Source organism: Hakea prostrata, chromosome 1 (genome assembly GCF_041222555.1).
Source record: "Hakea prostrata isolate BN-2017 chromosome 1, UWA_Hpros_2, whole genome shotgun sequence".
Classification (NCBI taxonomy): Eukaryota; Viridiplantae; Streptophyta; class Magnoliopsida; order Proteales; family Proteaceae; genus Hakea; species Hakea prostrata.
In genome coordinates, this window is record NC_142600.1 from 58,460,268 (window position 1) to 58,475,484 (window position 15,217).

Genomic DNA, 15,217 nt, shown 5'->3' on the forward strand with positions numbered 1-15,217 from the left:
AACCTGATCGTGGAGTACCTATGAGATGATATGTTGCTCGAAGATTCAAAAGAAGCACAACTTACCAGAATTCGAGCGGCAAGGTTAACCATAAAAAATGGAAGACTATAGAAAGATCTAATGCTGGACTATTGTTAAGGTGTTTGGGACCAGAAAGATCGAAGAGTGCATTAGCATACGTGCAGGAGGGTATCTGTGTAACCCATATGGGTGGACGAGCTTTAGCACACAAGATACTTAGGCTCGGGATGTATTGGTGAAAATATAGGAGGATGCACTTGAGTACATTCGCCGTTGTAGAAATTGTCAAGTACATTCAACTATCAAAAAGACCATTAGCACCCTTGACATCTATCTTGGACCCAATCCCGTTCGCTATGTGGAGAATTGATATCATAGGAAAGTTCACTAAGGCTTCGAGTGGTCGAGAGTACTTGATCATGGCCAATGATTACTTCACCATGTGGGTTGAAGCAGTTTCGCTTGCTACAATCACCGAGAAGAGGGTTGAAAAGCTTATGCTAGAATCCATGTGATCGAAAATAACACATGCCCTAACTAGTATGGACCGAATCATGCAAGGGATTATCAAATGAGAGAGAGAGATTGATGACGGAGTTCGGCAATGACTGCCTAAATCTCCGGGATTCAAGTTCGAATCCAATCCACTATATTCAGGAAATTACAGAGAAGGAGAAGAAAGAGAGAGTTTACAGCTAACACCTGATTCAGGTGACTAAAGGAGCTAATTCTTCCGTCGAGTGCTCTCCTAGCATCACTGATCAAAAGCCCCAACCGAACTCCTCAAAGAACCTTCAAGAGTCCATCATTGCAGGAGCTTGAAGAAGGCAGCCATGGAAGCTTCACCGAGAAACCCCAAATCACGCAGACATAAAACCCCAAAAGTGAAAATCAATTTGCATACATACGACTTGAACCAACCTCAAGCCCCACATATACATAGCCCTGAACTGATTGAACCAAATGGTTCAATAGAAACATCACTTAAAAGGAATAGTCCAGATTACCCCCCCCCAACAATCTCCCCCTTAATCTGTACATCCAAAATGACTATAGTGAACTGGATTACGACCATCATCATCCAAGTGTACCTGCACACAAAAAACAAAGAGACCACAGTACAAAGCAAATAACAAACATGCAAAATACCAAGACATACACTAACTATGCAACACTAAGGACTCCATGTAGATACACCATGCAACAAACTGTACCAGGTAGAGAAACCCTAATCAATAACTTGTGATTCACAACTCACTCATATAACCATGAAGAGCACACATGCACACACCAGGCATATATCTCATAATAGAGACAAACAGAACAAGAGTCATAAAAATTTGGGCAGCATCTCCCCTAAAACTGCAACATATGCAAATCTGATAAACAAACACAAGACATACTTGGACATCACCACACCATAGATAAATGAAAAACAAGTATACAATCTCCACAAAAGGTAATAACCCACCACATAGACTTACTCATGCCAACCAAAGCATAATAAATATATAATTTAAACAAGAGACTAGTATAAACTTCAAGAAATCTATGGTGATATCCAAAACCAACCTAGATTAACAGAACCTCACAAACATCAACAGATGAACAACATGGATCCAGACATAATTGACAATGCCAACACAACCCATGAATCTACAAATGCTTACAATATAAGCCAAGTCAAGTCTAAAACATATCACATGATACATAAGAAAACTTAACAACTAGAGAAGAGAGATTTGAACAATTCAAATATATAAAACATAACAAGTAAGCATAAATCTCTCCCCCTCAACCAGTAGATCCCAAAACTTAGGAAATTCCTAACAGAACCAAATACTTTCATTTCAAATTCTGATTTTAAAACCTTCCCCAAAGAATACAATCATGCAATCAATATGTAAACCACATAAATGCAGATATAAGACACAGAAAAAATGAAATGAGAAACTAGAAGCAACTGTCAACCTAAAATGCAAATACAATGCAAAAAACTCAACTATCATGTCTTATATATCAATGCCAATGGTATTCAAATGAAATCACAACAGGATTCATTAACAAGTCATATTTTCAAATTCAGTTGTTAAAATGCCTAAAGAAGTTGTACATTAAAGTAAAAAAAGACAACAAGTATCCAATTACCCATTAAAATAATAAAGAGAGTAATTCAGGATAGCAAACACTCTTATAGTCTTACATTTAACCAACAAGATGAAAATAATCCAGACAAACCCAATAGGCAATAACACTTCTCAATCCATCACTGACTTACTACCACTACTCAAACCAGAACCTCTTCACCCACTCACTACACATGACGGGCACAAGTCACAACTAGACAAATCTAGGTCACTTAGAGTAGAAACCAAACCAGAGATAAAAGAAGTAAACCCAATAAGACTTGACAACTCTGACCTACAAGACCAGACTCAATGACCACATAAAAATCTAACTGCAAACAAGACATAATCTAACCAATAAAACTGGTGCAAGTCATCTCACCAGACAACTCCATAAATCTGACAATAACTGTAATATCCAGCCTATTTTAACCCTGACCCTAACCCGGATCCACTGTTGTATTCAGGTCCGAAGACCCGAAGCGGTGGTAGAAGAGACCTATGAACCATTCTAATTGATGATCATGATTCGGAGACTGAGCCTATGGACATTGATGATGATATCCCTTGCTTAAATGCATTATCAGTGTTTAAGGAAAGTCTATGCATCGGAGAAGATTAATCTCGTTGATGTACCTATTGACCTCCTGTGCACAATCGAAGGTATTCCCCAAAACTAGACTTCTTGATTGAATTGTGGAAGAAAACCTCACTCAAATTGACCTTGTATAGCTTTTCAAATCCCTACTTGAAGTTGCTGAACTAAACCTGTTTTTCTACTGAAAAATATTTTGGTCGATACTGATGAGCACATTTATGTGTGAAATCTTAGGGCATAAAGCATGCATTTTATACACTTAGAGTGGAGTTACCTTGGGTTTATGTTGTTTTTGCAGATTTTAGGACTTTTCAAGATTTAAGCAAATATTTGGAGTTTTGGGCTTGAATCATGCTATTTTACACGTCAAGAAGTTCATTCAAATTCTCAAATGCGAAAATGGGCCTGATCAGGAGCATGATGGGCTAGAGATTTGTGATTATGAGCCAACTCCGAAATATTGAAGAGATAAAGAAGACAAATCTGATCTACGGCTGAGATTTTAAATCAAATCTACAGAGATATTATTGAGAGAGTCCAAATGGAAAAGAGTCCTTGCATACCTCAATATCTTATTTCCTATCTTGGATTTAATTAAAGAAAGAAAAAGAGGAAAAAGAATTATATTCAGAAAGAAAAAGAGGAAAAATCCCGTTTTTGAATGCCTCTATCCAGTTTCGATCAAACCCTTCATCGAATGGTCATCCGATGTCCGATCGTGCTGATTTTTGGAGGAGAGCTTCACGACTACTTAAACCTCAAATCCAACAGTGGAATTATGCATCTGATCTCTCTAAGTCGGTGCGATTACTACGTCAAAACCCTAATTGGCTGAGTCAGATAGAAACCCTGAGTTTTATTCAAATTCAGCCGTGCTTCATATCTCATGTAAACTCTATAAAAGGAGATCATATTCCATCAAAGGAGAACATGTTCTAGAGCTTAGTAGAAGCATTCTTTCTTCTCTCTTTAGTTTATTAAGGTTTTCTCTAGTTTTCTTTGCTTGCATTAGTGAGATTTAAATTTCTAGATTCAATGTTTAGGTTTAATCTTTTTATGCAATGCAATTCAAGTTCAAGCTTCAAGTTTAAGTTTCAATTTTTTTTAGATTCGTTTTTCTCTGGATCTAGCAATTGCAGATTTAGATCATTCTAGATCTAGATCTGGTTGTTAGGGTTGGTTGAGATTCGAATCGTTTGTTCAATTCGCAAGTAAGTAACCTTCTTTATTAATCTTCTCTCCTCCCTCCATTCCCGCTTCTATCTACCCCTCCATATTCTTAATTTAGGATTTACTTTCAGAATTATTTATTGTTCTCCCTTCCCCTGGATCCTTGATTAGAGATGCCTACAGTCGTGCCTCTCTTTGGTTAAGGCTTTCTTTTCCTTTTATTGCTTTGTTTATTGCTTTGTTATTTACTTTCTCTTATTTACTTTCTGCCTATTCATTCATCATCTCGAACCACATAACCGGAGCAAGCCTACAGTCGTGCCTCTGCTTCTGGTGACGGGTGGTGTTGCATCTGCATTTTAGCTATTTCCTTTTCTTTTTATTGCTTTGTTTATTGCTTTGTTATTTACTTTCTGTCTATTCATTCATTATCTCGGACCACATAACCGGAGCAAGCCTACAGTCGTGCCTCTGCTTCTGGTGACGGGTGGTGTTGCATCTGCATTTTAGCGATTTCCATTTCCTTTTATTGCTTTGTTTATTTCTTTGTTTATTGCTTTGTTTATTGCTTTGTTTATTGCTTTGTTATTGTTCGCATTTTTTTTTCCTGTCTTTTATTTATGCATTGATTGTGTTTAATTTATTTTTCGTTTCAATTCAATTGCACTAGACATATAGATTATGATCGTTTAGTTTAGTTAATTAGTTAACAAAAATTGAATCATTCCACTCTCGCATTACTATTAAGAAGTTTAATTCTAAGTGGCATATCTCCCTGAGATCGACCCGTTAGCTACACGATACCGTGCGCTTGCGGTTATTTTTAAATTTCACAAACAAGTTTTTGGCGCCGTTGCCGGGGAGGTATTAGTCCACTTAGTTTTTCTCATTCTTAGGTAAATCGAAGTGATTTAAAAAAATAATAATAATAAAAATAAAAATTCAAAGATATTACTCTTAAGTTGAGTAGAAACAAAAACGTATAGTAGTCCCCACTCTATTGCAGAATCCCCAGGATTCGATTGTAGGTGGCTCTAAAGACTATACGGATTCCTTTGCTGTCAAACCTATAAGCGCTCAGCTATACGGCAACCTTACAGCTTTGGAATCATTGTTTCAATCTTTGTGGTGGAAAATTCACTACTTTCCCTTCATTTTTGTTATTTTCTTTTCTTTTATTCTTTAGTTACTTTATTTATTTTCTTTCATAAGAGTCATTAATTGCATTAAGTGGTTAGTGCATGTGTGTCTGGACTCGTGATTCTACAAATAGAATTGTACGAGTGTCTAACTTGACCGTGGAAGGTCTACCTCCACCACCTCCACCTAAGAGTCTTAGGGATAGATTTTATCCAACCCGATCTGCACAACCTTCTTGTATACGTTTACCTGAAGTGAGGGGTAATAATTTTGAGCTCAAATCTCATTATCTATCTATGTTACCCCAATTTCATGGGTTACCTGATCAAGATGCATATTTGTTCCTTAAGGAGTTTGAGGAGGTTTGTGTCGTTATGAAAGTACAACAGCTCACTGATGATGCTGTAAGACTACGATTCATTACATTTGCATTAAAGGACCAAGCCAAAAAGTGGCTTTATAGCTTACCTAGGGATAGCATTATCACATGGGAACAATTTACTGTCCTATTCTTGAAGAAATTCTTTCCTTTCTCTAAGACGAACAAAATAAGAAATGATATTCTTCAATTTCGTCAGAAACCCAATGAGTCCTTTGCTAAGGTAATGGAGAGGTTTCAAAGCCTTCTCCAAGAATGCCCTCACCATGGTATAGAATCATGGCATTTATGCCAAATAATTTATGAGGGTATCGATTACCAAACAAAGCAACTTTTGGAATCAATGTGCCCCACAGGATTTACATCATTCACTGATGATTCCGAAGCTTGGAATTTTCTTTTAGACCTAGCAGATAGAACTAGAGAATGGGAGTCAACCCAAGAGTCTGAAAGGACTAGTAGGGGATATTTTGTTGATAGCCAAGTTCATAAGGAAGTACAAATAGATAACCTTTTGAAAAAGTTAGAGACTTTGGTAGTTAAAGCTGCACCACCAAGTCAAGCACATTTTATTGACAAATTTATTGCTATGTGTGCATGGTGTCAGTCTCCTACACATATAATTGAGGAATGCCCTAGCTATTCTGGAGGCCAACATGAAAATGTCAGTGCGATGTTTCCAAACCCGTACAGTAACACGTACAATCCTGGGCAGAAGAATCATCCTAACTTTTCATGGTCTCAAGGGCAAAACCAAAATGGATTAAACAATTATTCCACACAAAATCAATTTCGTGCCCCTCAAAAGCAAAATGCCCAATTTTCTCATTATCCAAATGTCCAGTTCCCTCAAGCCCCAAATTTCCAGAATGCCAATTTAGCTAGACCTATCAATCCACCTATTGTGCCTCATATGCCTCACATTGCACAAAATCAATCATCACCTGGTTTCAACAGAGGTAACAATCCAGAGTTTTCTCGTCTCTCTTTCTTAGAGAAGAATATGGAAGTACTTTCCAACACCTTCATGACTTCTATGCATAATATGGAAAAACAAATTTCCACTCTTGCAAGTGCTTTATCTGAGCGAGAAAAAGGTAAAATGCCTAGCCAACCTAAGTTAAATACTAGGATTCAGATTCAACAAAGACCACAAAATCAAGTCAACCAAGTTAAATCCCCCCATTCTTCTTTAGCTTCAATTAATTCTGTTTCTGCATTGAGAAGTGGGAAAGGGTATTTAACAGGTGAGTCACATATTAATGAAAAGAGCGAGATTAGTGACCACTGTGATGAGGAGAATGTTCAAGTATCTCCTAATGAGGGTTTGTCTGAGAAACCCATAGAAGTTGAGGATGAGCCAGTTGCTTTAGCAGTACCTAAGTTTGGTGAACCACTATCAGAAACTATGAGAAAAGAACAAATTTCAAATGAGAGTCCTTATGTTCCTAAGGCCCCTTATCCTAGTTGTCTAGTTAATAAGAAGAAGATTGCAACTATGGAGAAAATTTTTGATGTCTTCAAAAAGATAGAAGTGAATATCCCTCTTTTGGATGCCATATCCCAGATCCCCGCCTATGCAAAAGTGTTGAAAGATTTATGCACTCATAAAAGAATCACTAGCATTCCCAAAAAGGCGTTCTTGGCAGGTAACATTAGTACCATAATTACTCAACTTATAGCAGCCAAGTATAAGGATCCAGGGAGCCCCACCATAGCTTGTGTCATAGGCAATACACACATTGAACATGCTTTACTTGATCTTGGTGCAAGTGTGAATCTTTTGCCTTACCATGTTCATAAGCAACTAGGACTGGGAGAATTGAAAGCAACTAGAACTACTCTTCAGTTGGCAGATAGGTCAGTTAAGATTCTTAAAGGGATGGTTGAAGATGTTTTACTGAAAATGGGAGAATTTGTTTTTCCAGTTGATTTCATTGTGCTAGATACTAAACCTTTTTCAATCAAGGATGAAATCCCAATAATTTTAGGAAGACCATTTTTGGCTACTAGTAATGCATTAATCAATTGTCGAAATGGCCTCTTACGATTATCTTTTGGAAATCAAACTGTAGAGTTTAATATGTTCAAAATAGGGAAACAACCACAAATAGAAGTAGAGATCAATATGCTTGAGGAATCTTTTGATTTTCCTAATGATGTGATTACCAACTTTGAGATTGATTTTGATTCTGAATTTCAAGAATGTATGGATATGTTGGATGATGATAGTGAAACTTTCTTTTCTGAAGTCTTAAATTTTCACACACCTTTGGAGCCTATTAAACCTCTATCCATCTCCATCTCCATTCCCAAGCCCTCAATAATTGAACCCCCCAAGCTAGAATTGAAAGAGTTGCCTTCTAATTTGAAATATGCTTTATTGGAACAAGATAATACTCTTCCTGTCCTTGTTGTCTCTGATTTAACTTCTGACAAAGTAGAAGAGTTGATCACACTGTTGAATGATAATAGAGAAGAATTGGGTTGGTTTGTCACTCATATCAAAGGTCTAAGCTCTTCCATTGAAAAACATCACATTCATCTTATGAAATATGCAAAACCTTCTAGAGAACCTCAACGTATGATGAGAATTTTCTTTAACATTGTAAATGTTTTTCTTGAGATCTTTAGAGATGATTTTTCGATTCATGGTTTTTCTTATTTGGAGTGCCTTCCCCATCATACATTGATATTGAAGATAAGACTAAAGCTTCCCATGATAATCACATCTTGACTGAAAGGTATACCCCTCATTTGTCTTCTTTGTTTAGCATACATGCATTGAGGACATTGCATTACTTAAGTGGGGGGGGGGGGGGTATAGCTGTTGTAGATTTTAACTTTGACTTTTGGTTATTATACATATTCTTTCAATTGCTATGATGTGTGAAATGAGAGTGATTTTGGTACCCATCATGAACACGTAAAAACCCTGTTGAGAGGAAGGTAACTTATATATATGTTGAGATGAGACTTTCCTTAGAAAAATAAAAGGCCCTTAACTTAAGGCGTTGAACCATCTATGAGTTTTGTGGGTCATTGTTTCTTTGTCTAGAAGTTGAGATCAATTTTGTGTATGGCATGACAAAAGAAGAAGAAAAAAAAAAAAGAGTAGAAAGTAAAAGTTGAATTCTTGGAACTAGACAGGGCACTCCGACTCAGGAATCGAGGTGACTTGATCGAAACTCTTAGGAAGCAGATTATTGAAAAGAACTCTCGCATCACTGTCTATGTGGGCATATGCAAAGTAAAGCTACAAAGTAACTTGGGTTTCTGGTGTCTGCTCCACCATGTTATTCAAGCCAACCGTAGTGGAGTAATGTAGAGTTCACTACTCAAAAGAAAAAAAGAGAAATAAATACAAGTGTCATCAATGCCTTGGTAAAATTGTTTGGTCAAAAATACTTCAAAACCTTAGTCCTTGGTCCCCTTACTTTATGAGTGGTTTTGCTTAAAGGAGAGGTGTACTTGAAAGATATAAGGTGAGTCCTTGATTGAGATATATGCTAAGTCTCAAGAATCAATATGGGGTAATAAAGTTCAAGTGTGGGGGATCTTAAATCAATGGTGAGAAAAATTGTCATAGCTATTGATCTTGTATGAGTACTTACCAATTGTTAGAGTTGGAATTTGCAATGTTTTATTTTGAGCTAAAATTGGAATTTTGGATGTACATTCACTGCAAACATCCATGAGACAAAACTCGTCCTCTAGGGGTAACCTAGTGGTTTAAAGGCCTGTTGCACATGCTAAGTGTAACTGTGATTCCTACGAAAGTGAGTTAGGATTTATTTTGTTGCACTAGTTTCTTACTTGCATTTGAATTTTCTTTAATTTTTGCTTGAGGACAAGTTTAGTCTAAGTGTGGGGGAATCTGATGAGCACATTTATGTGTGAAATCTTAGGTCATAAAGCATGCATTTTATACACTTAGAGTGGAGTTACCTTGGGTTTTATGTTGTTTTTGCAGATTTTAGGACTTTTCAAGATTTAAGCAAATATTTGGAGTTTTGGGCTTGAATCATGCTATTTTACACGTCAAGAAGTTCATTCAAATTCTCAAATGCGAAAATGGGCCTGATCAGGAGCATGATGGGCTAGAGATTTGTGATTATGGGCCAACTCCGAAATATTGAAGAGATAAAGAAGGCAAATCTGATCTACGGCTGAGATTTTAAATCAAATCTACAGAGATATTATTGAGAGAGTCCAAATGGAAAAGAGTCCTTGCATACCTCAATATCTTATTTCCTATCTTGGATTTAATTAAAAAAGAAAAAGAGGAAAAAGAATTATATTCAGAAAGAAAAAGAGGAAAAATCCCGTTTTTGAATGCCTCTGTCCAGTTTTGATCAAACCCTTCATCGAACGGTCATCCGATGTCCGATCGTGCTAATTTTTGGAGGAGAGCTTCACGACTATTTAAACCTCAAATCCAACGGTGGAATTATGCATCTGATCTCTCTAAGTCAGCGCGATTACTACGTCAAAACCCTAATTGGCTGAGTCAGATAGAAACCCTGAGTTTTATTCAAATTCAGCCGTGCTTCATATCTCATGTAAAATCTATAAAAGGAGATCATATTCCATAAAAGGAGAACGTGTTCTAGAGCTTAGTAGAAGCATTCTTTCTTCTCTCTTTAGTTTATTAAGGTTTTCTCTAGTTTTCTTCGCTTGCATTAGTGAGATTTAAATTTCTAGATTCAATGTTTAGGTTTAATCTTTTTATGCAATGCAATTCAAGTTCAAGCTTCAAGTTCAAGTTTCAATTTTTTTTAGATTCGTTTTTCTCTGGATCTAGCAATTGCAGATTTAGATCATTCTAGATCTAGATCTGGTTGTTATGGTTGGTTGAGATTCGAATCGTTTGTTCAATTCGCAAGTAAGTAACCTTCTTTATTAATCTTCTCTCCTCCCTCCATTCCCGCTTCTATCTATTCCTCCATATTCTTAATTTAGGATTTACTTTCAGCATTATTTATTGTTCTCCCTTCCCCTGGATCCTTGATCAGAGATGCCTACAGTCGTGCCTCTCTTTGGTTAAGGCTTTCTTTTCCTTTTATTGCTTTGTTTATTGCTTTGTTATTTACTTTCTCTTATTTACTTTCTGCCTATTCATTCATCATCTCGAACCACATAACCGGAGCAAGCCTACAGTCGTGCCTCTGCTTCTGGTGACGGGTGGTGTTGCATCTGCATTTTAGCTATTTCCTTTTCTTTTTATTGCTTTGTTTATTGCTTTGTTATTTACTTTCTGTCTATTCATTCATTATCTCGGACCACATAACCGGAGCAAGCCTACAGTCGTGCCTCTGCTTCTGGTGACGGGTGGTGTTGCATCTGCATTTTAGCGATTTCCATTTCCTTTTATTGTTTTGTTTATTTCTTTGTTTATTGCTTTGTTTATTGCTTTGTTATTGTTCGCATTTTTTTTCCTGTCTTTTATTTATGCATTGATTGTGTTTAATTTATTTTTCGTTTCAATTCAATTGCATTAGACATATAGATTATGATCGTTTAGTTTAGTTAATTAGTTAACAAAAATTGAATCATTCCACTCTCGCATTACTATTAAGAAGTTTAATTCTAAGTGGCATATCTCCCTGAGATCGACCCGTTAGCTACACGATACCGTGCGCTTGCGGTTACTTTTAAATTTCACAAACAGATACCATCGACCAAAACCATCCACCAAAGTTTCCCAGTCTGCCAAGTTAAAGATTCCATAGAATATTCCTATTCTATTTATTATGACCTCGAGCCTTGAGCCTTGTGCAATCATTTTTTTCTCACCTGAAATCGTGGGGAGAGCTTCCCAAGGCACCTCCTTGGCTAATGTGAAGGGCACCTCATCAAAAACTCATTGTTTACTATTGATTCTTGTCTACATCTTCCACACTAAGGTATGAATCACCATTCCACTCTCTACCCTACCATTCTCTACTCTTTTCTTTTCCTTTCTTGCTGATGAGACATTGGAAATGGTGCTGCAACCACCACTCCAAGTGTCTACACATGATTAACCTATGAGTTTCTTAGCCATCCATTGATGCTATGCCTCCACCTCATGCCTAGCTTATGTATTCCTCTATTCTTCTATTAACATCATGTCATTTTGTACCAAACTGAGTTGTAGGGCATGCTATGTTCATGTTTATCACTTCTATATGATTCCAATCGAATTCCTATTAGTTCCTCTAACTATTACATGCCATTCCTCATCAATGCAATCAATTCCAACTCATGCCATGATGTTTATCACTTGAACTTGTTAGCTCAAATTGGGGCTTTTTGTTTGGACCATTGGATTTGGTAATTTTCTTGACTTATAGTGTCCTACTACTGTTGTTAAGTGTTCCCCCAAGTTTTAGATTGATCCGAACACCGGAAAACCAATTTATGATGAAAAAACCCAAAATCCATCATTCTGTCCCGAAGGAAAATTTAGTCGATCCTTTTGGTCGATACCATCTCTAACTTATTATTGATGTTTGTTTAGGGCCTTAACAATTATTTTGGACTATTTCTTGGAACTCTCAATTCATCATCAATTCAACCCAAGGTAAGGATGGTTATCTCCATAAACATATAGATCACCAACTTATGATTTATGTTCTTGTTTATGAATGGAACCTTTTGATTACTTTTAAATCTTTATAAGACTGTTATATATGTGTAGAACAGTAGTATTGACATCTTTATACTCTTGTCATGTTACATTACTATTCTTGTTTACTTATGTCTATGATGATTCATTTCAATATCATGTTTTAACTTTTATGATAAGATGTATTAGATGCATGAAAGATGATGAACTTGAATATGTGATTGCTTACGTATTGACTTGGGATTGGGGAGTGTTCTATTGACACTTCTGTCATTAGGCATCGGAGGGAATAGCATGGGATGTTCTCTGATGGTGCCTATCGACACTCTCTCGGGTTATTGGATGACATACATAGGACTGTCTAGTTGGTTGGCTAGGTTTATCCTTGTCGTGTCAGACCCGAATCGGAAGGGCATTGAGACCGAACAACCCGTGGTAGTGTATGGTTGGATGGGCGCTCTAGGCCGGTAACCAATCCGGTAGGGGACATAAACCATGCTACGAATACCTGAAAGGGGCCATTTATTGGTAGAGTTGCATATGGATAGACTTGGGCTCACGGGCGCTCAAGACCGGTAGCCAATCCGTGAGAGGACGTGAGAGCTTCCCGTTTACTATATGTGGATGACCAATAGGGTTGATGAGTCCGAAATCTAGGATTTCACTGACTCTAGTGTGAAGGATACCGGAAAGGATCGTCTGGGGCGAGGAATGGACGTATCTGAATCTGACTTGACCGACTGAGTAGATGACTTGCATTGGGCTAGGCTTTACTATGACATGCGCCAGTACTTGACCAAATGGTGATGTGAGAGAGCGGTGACCGATCCCCTTACCACGGTTTTTTGATGACTTTACCGATCTTCCCCAGGCATTCCCAAGATATGGAAATGGGAGAGTGACTGACGACCCAAAGAAGTACGGTGCTATGACTTAAAGCATGTCTACCCTAGAGACTAGCATTCATAGATTTAGACTCATATTTGCATCATATGTTCCATACCGCATTGCATTATACTATGTTCTGAATGTGTATGATTTCTAATTATGGAATAACTGCCTTGCTGAGTTCTTCGAACTCATTCCTTTTTGTGCAAATGTATTTTAGATTATATTCTAGGTACCGAGGACTACGATGGAACCTCCTTTGAGGCGGACTATGATTCCACATACTACCCTCCGGGTAGTGGCGTCGGTGAGGATTCGTATATTGGAGCCGAGGAGGATTACTATCCGCACCAGGGTTAGCCCCACAGTTGTGCGGGAGCGGCAGCGTTGGGTTTACTTCATCCGTACTGTTGAGGAGATTACTATTAGTATAGAAGAAACCCTAGCTTAGTGCCCCATTCCCCTGGTGTATTTTTGGAATACTTGGGCCTATAATTAATTAACTTTTCGAAATTATTTTTAATACTTGGACATGTACTTAACTACTTTTACTTTCCGCTGCTTTGAGAGAGTGGCTACCATACCTTCTCTCCCTGATATGATTTTGACCACATTCTGACATTATCTATCTTCCGCACTCTGATATATATTTAATCCTATCTTATACATATTGTTTAGTATTAATTGTTTTTACCATTGATTATTACTGTTCATGATTATGTTACCGTGTATGTGGGAGGCATGGACCTCAGATCATTGATCCTTGGACTGTGGATCACATCCCGGGTATTCCAAATGGGGTACCGGCTGGGTGGATGTGACAATAACTACTCCCACACAAAACCATACAAGCTGACAGACCATATCCCTTGAATCTCATGTAAACCCCAACATCCTGTGAGGACACACCCTCTTGACAACTCCTGTGTCAAGACCAGCACTAATGCTGAACTGGAGAACAAACCTCTCCCCCTGGAGACCAAACTCTCCAAACACTTGACAACACCTGTGCCAAAACCAACACTCATGCTGAACATGGAGACTATACCTCTCCAAACACCGGGGATACACCTAATGCTATAACAAGTGAAATAGGAATCCTCATGTGTGTAACCAATTGTACTAAACAGTCTCAACACCACCTATTACCACTCTAGCATTCCAAAACTCAGTCAGACATGTATACCAATGCAAATAAAAGCATCTATGAGAGTACAAAACATGCTGTCTCAGATTTATTAAATAAACAACTTCCTTACACAAGCATATTACCTTAAAGATAAATAGACCACCTCCCTTTAACAAAGGAACAAAATAGGATAAACCAAAGTGTGCACCCAATGGAAACCCAAATAACCAGGTCTTAAAACAAGGTCTATGCTAACACAGAAAGCACCTAGGTCATCACAGGACCTCAAACATGTTTATTTCACCAGAATTAGGCATATCATTGTTAGATGTCTCACCTTCTTGCAATTTCTTCTTGTATGCAAAACAATATTTCTTAATATGACCCACTTTATTACAGAAATAACATCTCCTGGTGCTAGAATCAGACTTATTATTATTCTCATTATTATTCTTATTGTTATTTTCATGATTGTCAAACACATTACCCTTACCTTTGGACTTCCTATGTTTGTAAGAGCCCTTGCCCTTAACAAACAAATTGTCACCACTCCCTGAAGTGTTTCCAGAAGTCAACAACTTTGACTCCCTATTCCTTAGAGCATCAATCAATAGTTCTAGGGAAATGTTTTGACAAGCATACTTAATTGAATTCTTAACAACAAGATAGTCATTATGAAGGGAATTCAATAGGATGATAGACAGATCTTGTTCTTCAAATTTGCTCTTTTCCCCAGTACTAGCTAAGTCTTGAATCAACTTCTTAAACACATCTAGGTTCTTATCAAGGCTGATTGTAGGGTCCATCTTAAACCCATATAATTTTTCTTTCAGATAAATCTTATTACCTAGATTCTTTTTCTGGTAGATTTGTTCAAGCTTATTCCATACTTTAATAGGGGTATTGTCATCATCATGCAAACATCTGATAACACCATCAGTGATGTTCCAGAGCATGCAACCAATTGCATTCTCCATCACTTCAGTCCTCAAGACTGGGTCAATGCTTTCAAAGAAAGCAACTGGGTCATCTATGGATCTTAGGAGTTTCTATTGAGCCATCAAAGCTCTCACCTTTCTCTTCCAAATCCCAAAGTCCGCTGTCCCATCAAACTTCTCAATGTCTACCCTGGAAATCCCCATTGGAACTCCCAAAT

General features: G+C 37.5%; 1 non-coding gene across 1 annotated transcript; it reads right to left on the minus strand.

Annotated features, from left to right (window-relative positions):
• Nucleotides 1-5,600: 5,600 nt before the first annotated feature.
• On the minus strand, nucleotides 5,601-5,707 carry LOC149029207 (small nucleolar RNA R71). The gene has a single exon (XR_016171348.1). It is a non-coding gene; the product is annotated as a small nucleolar RNA R71 (small nucleolar RNA).
• Between the last annotated feature and the right edge of the window lie 9,510 nt (nucleotides 5,708-15,217).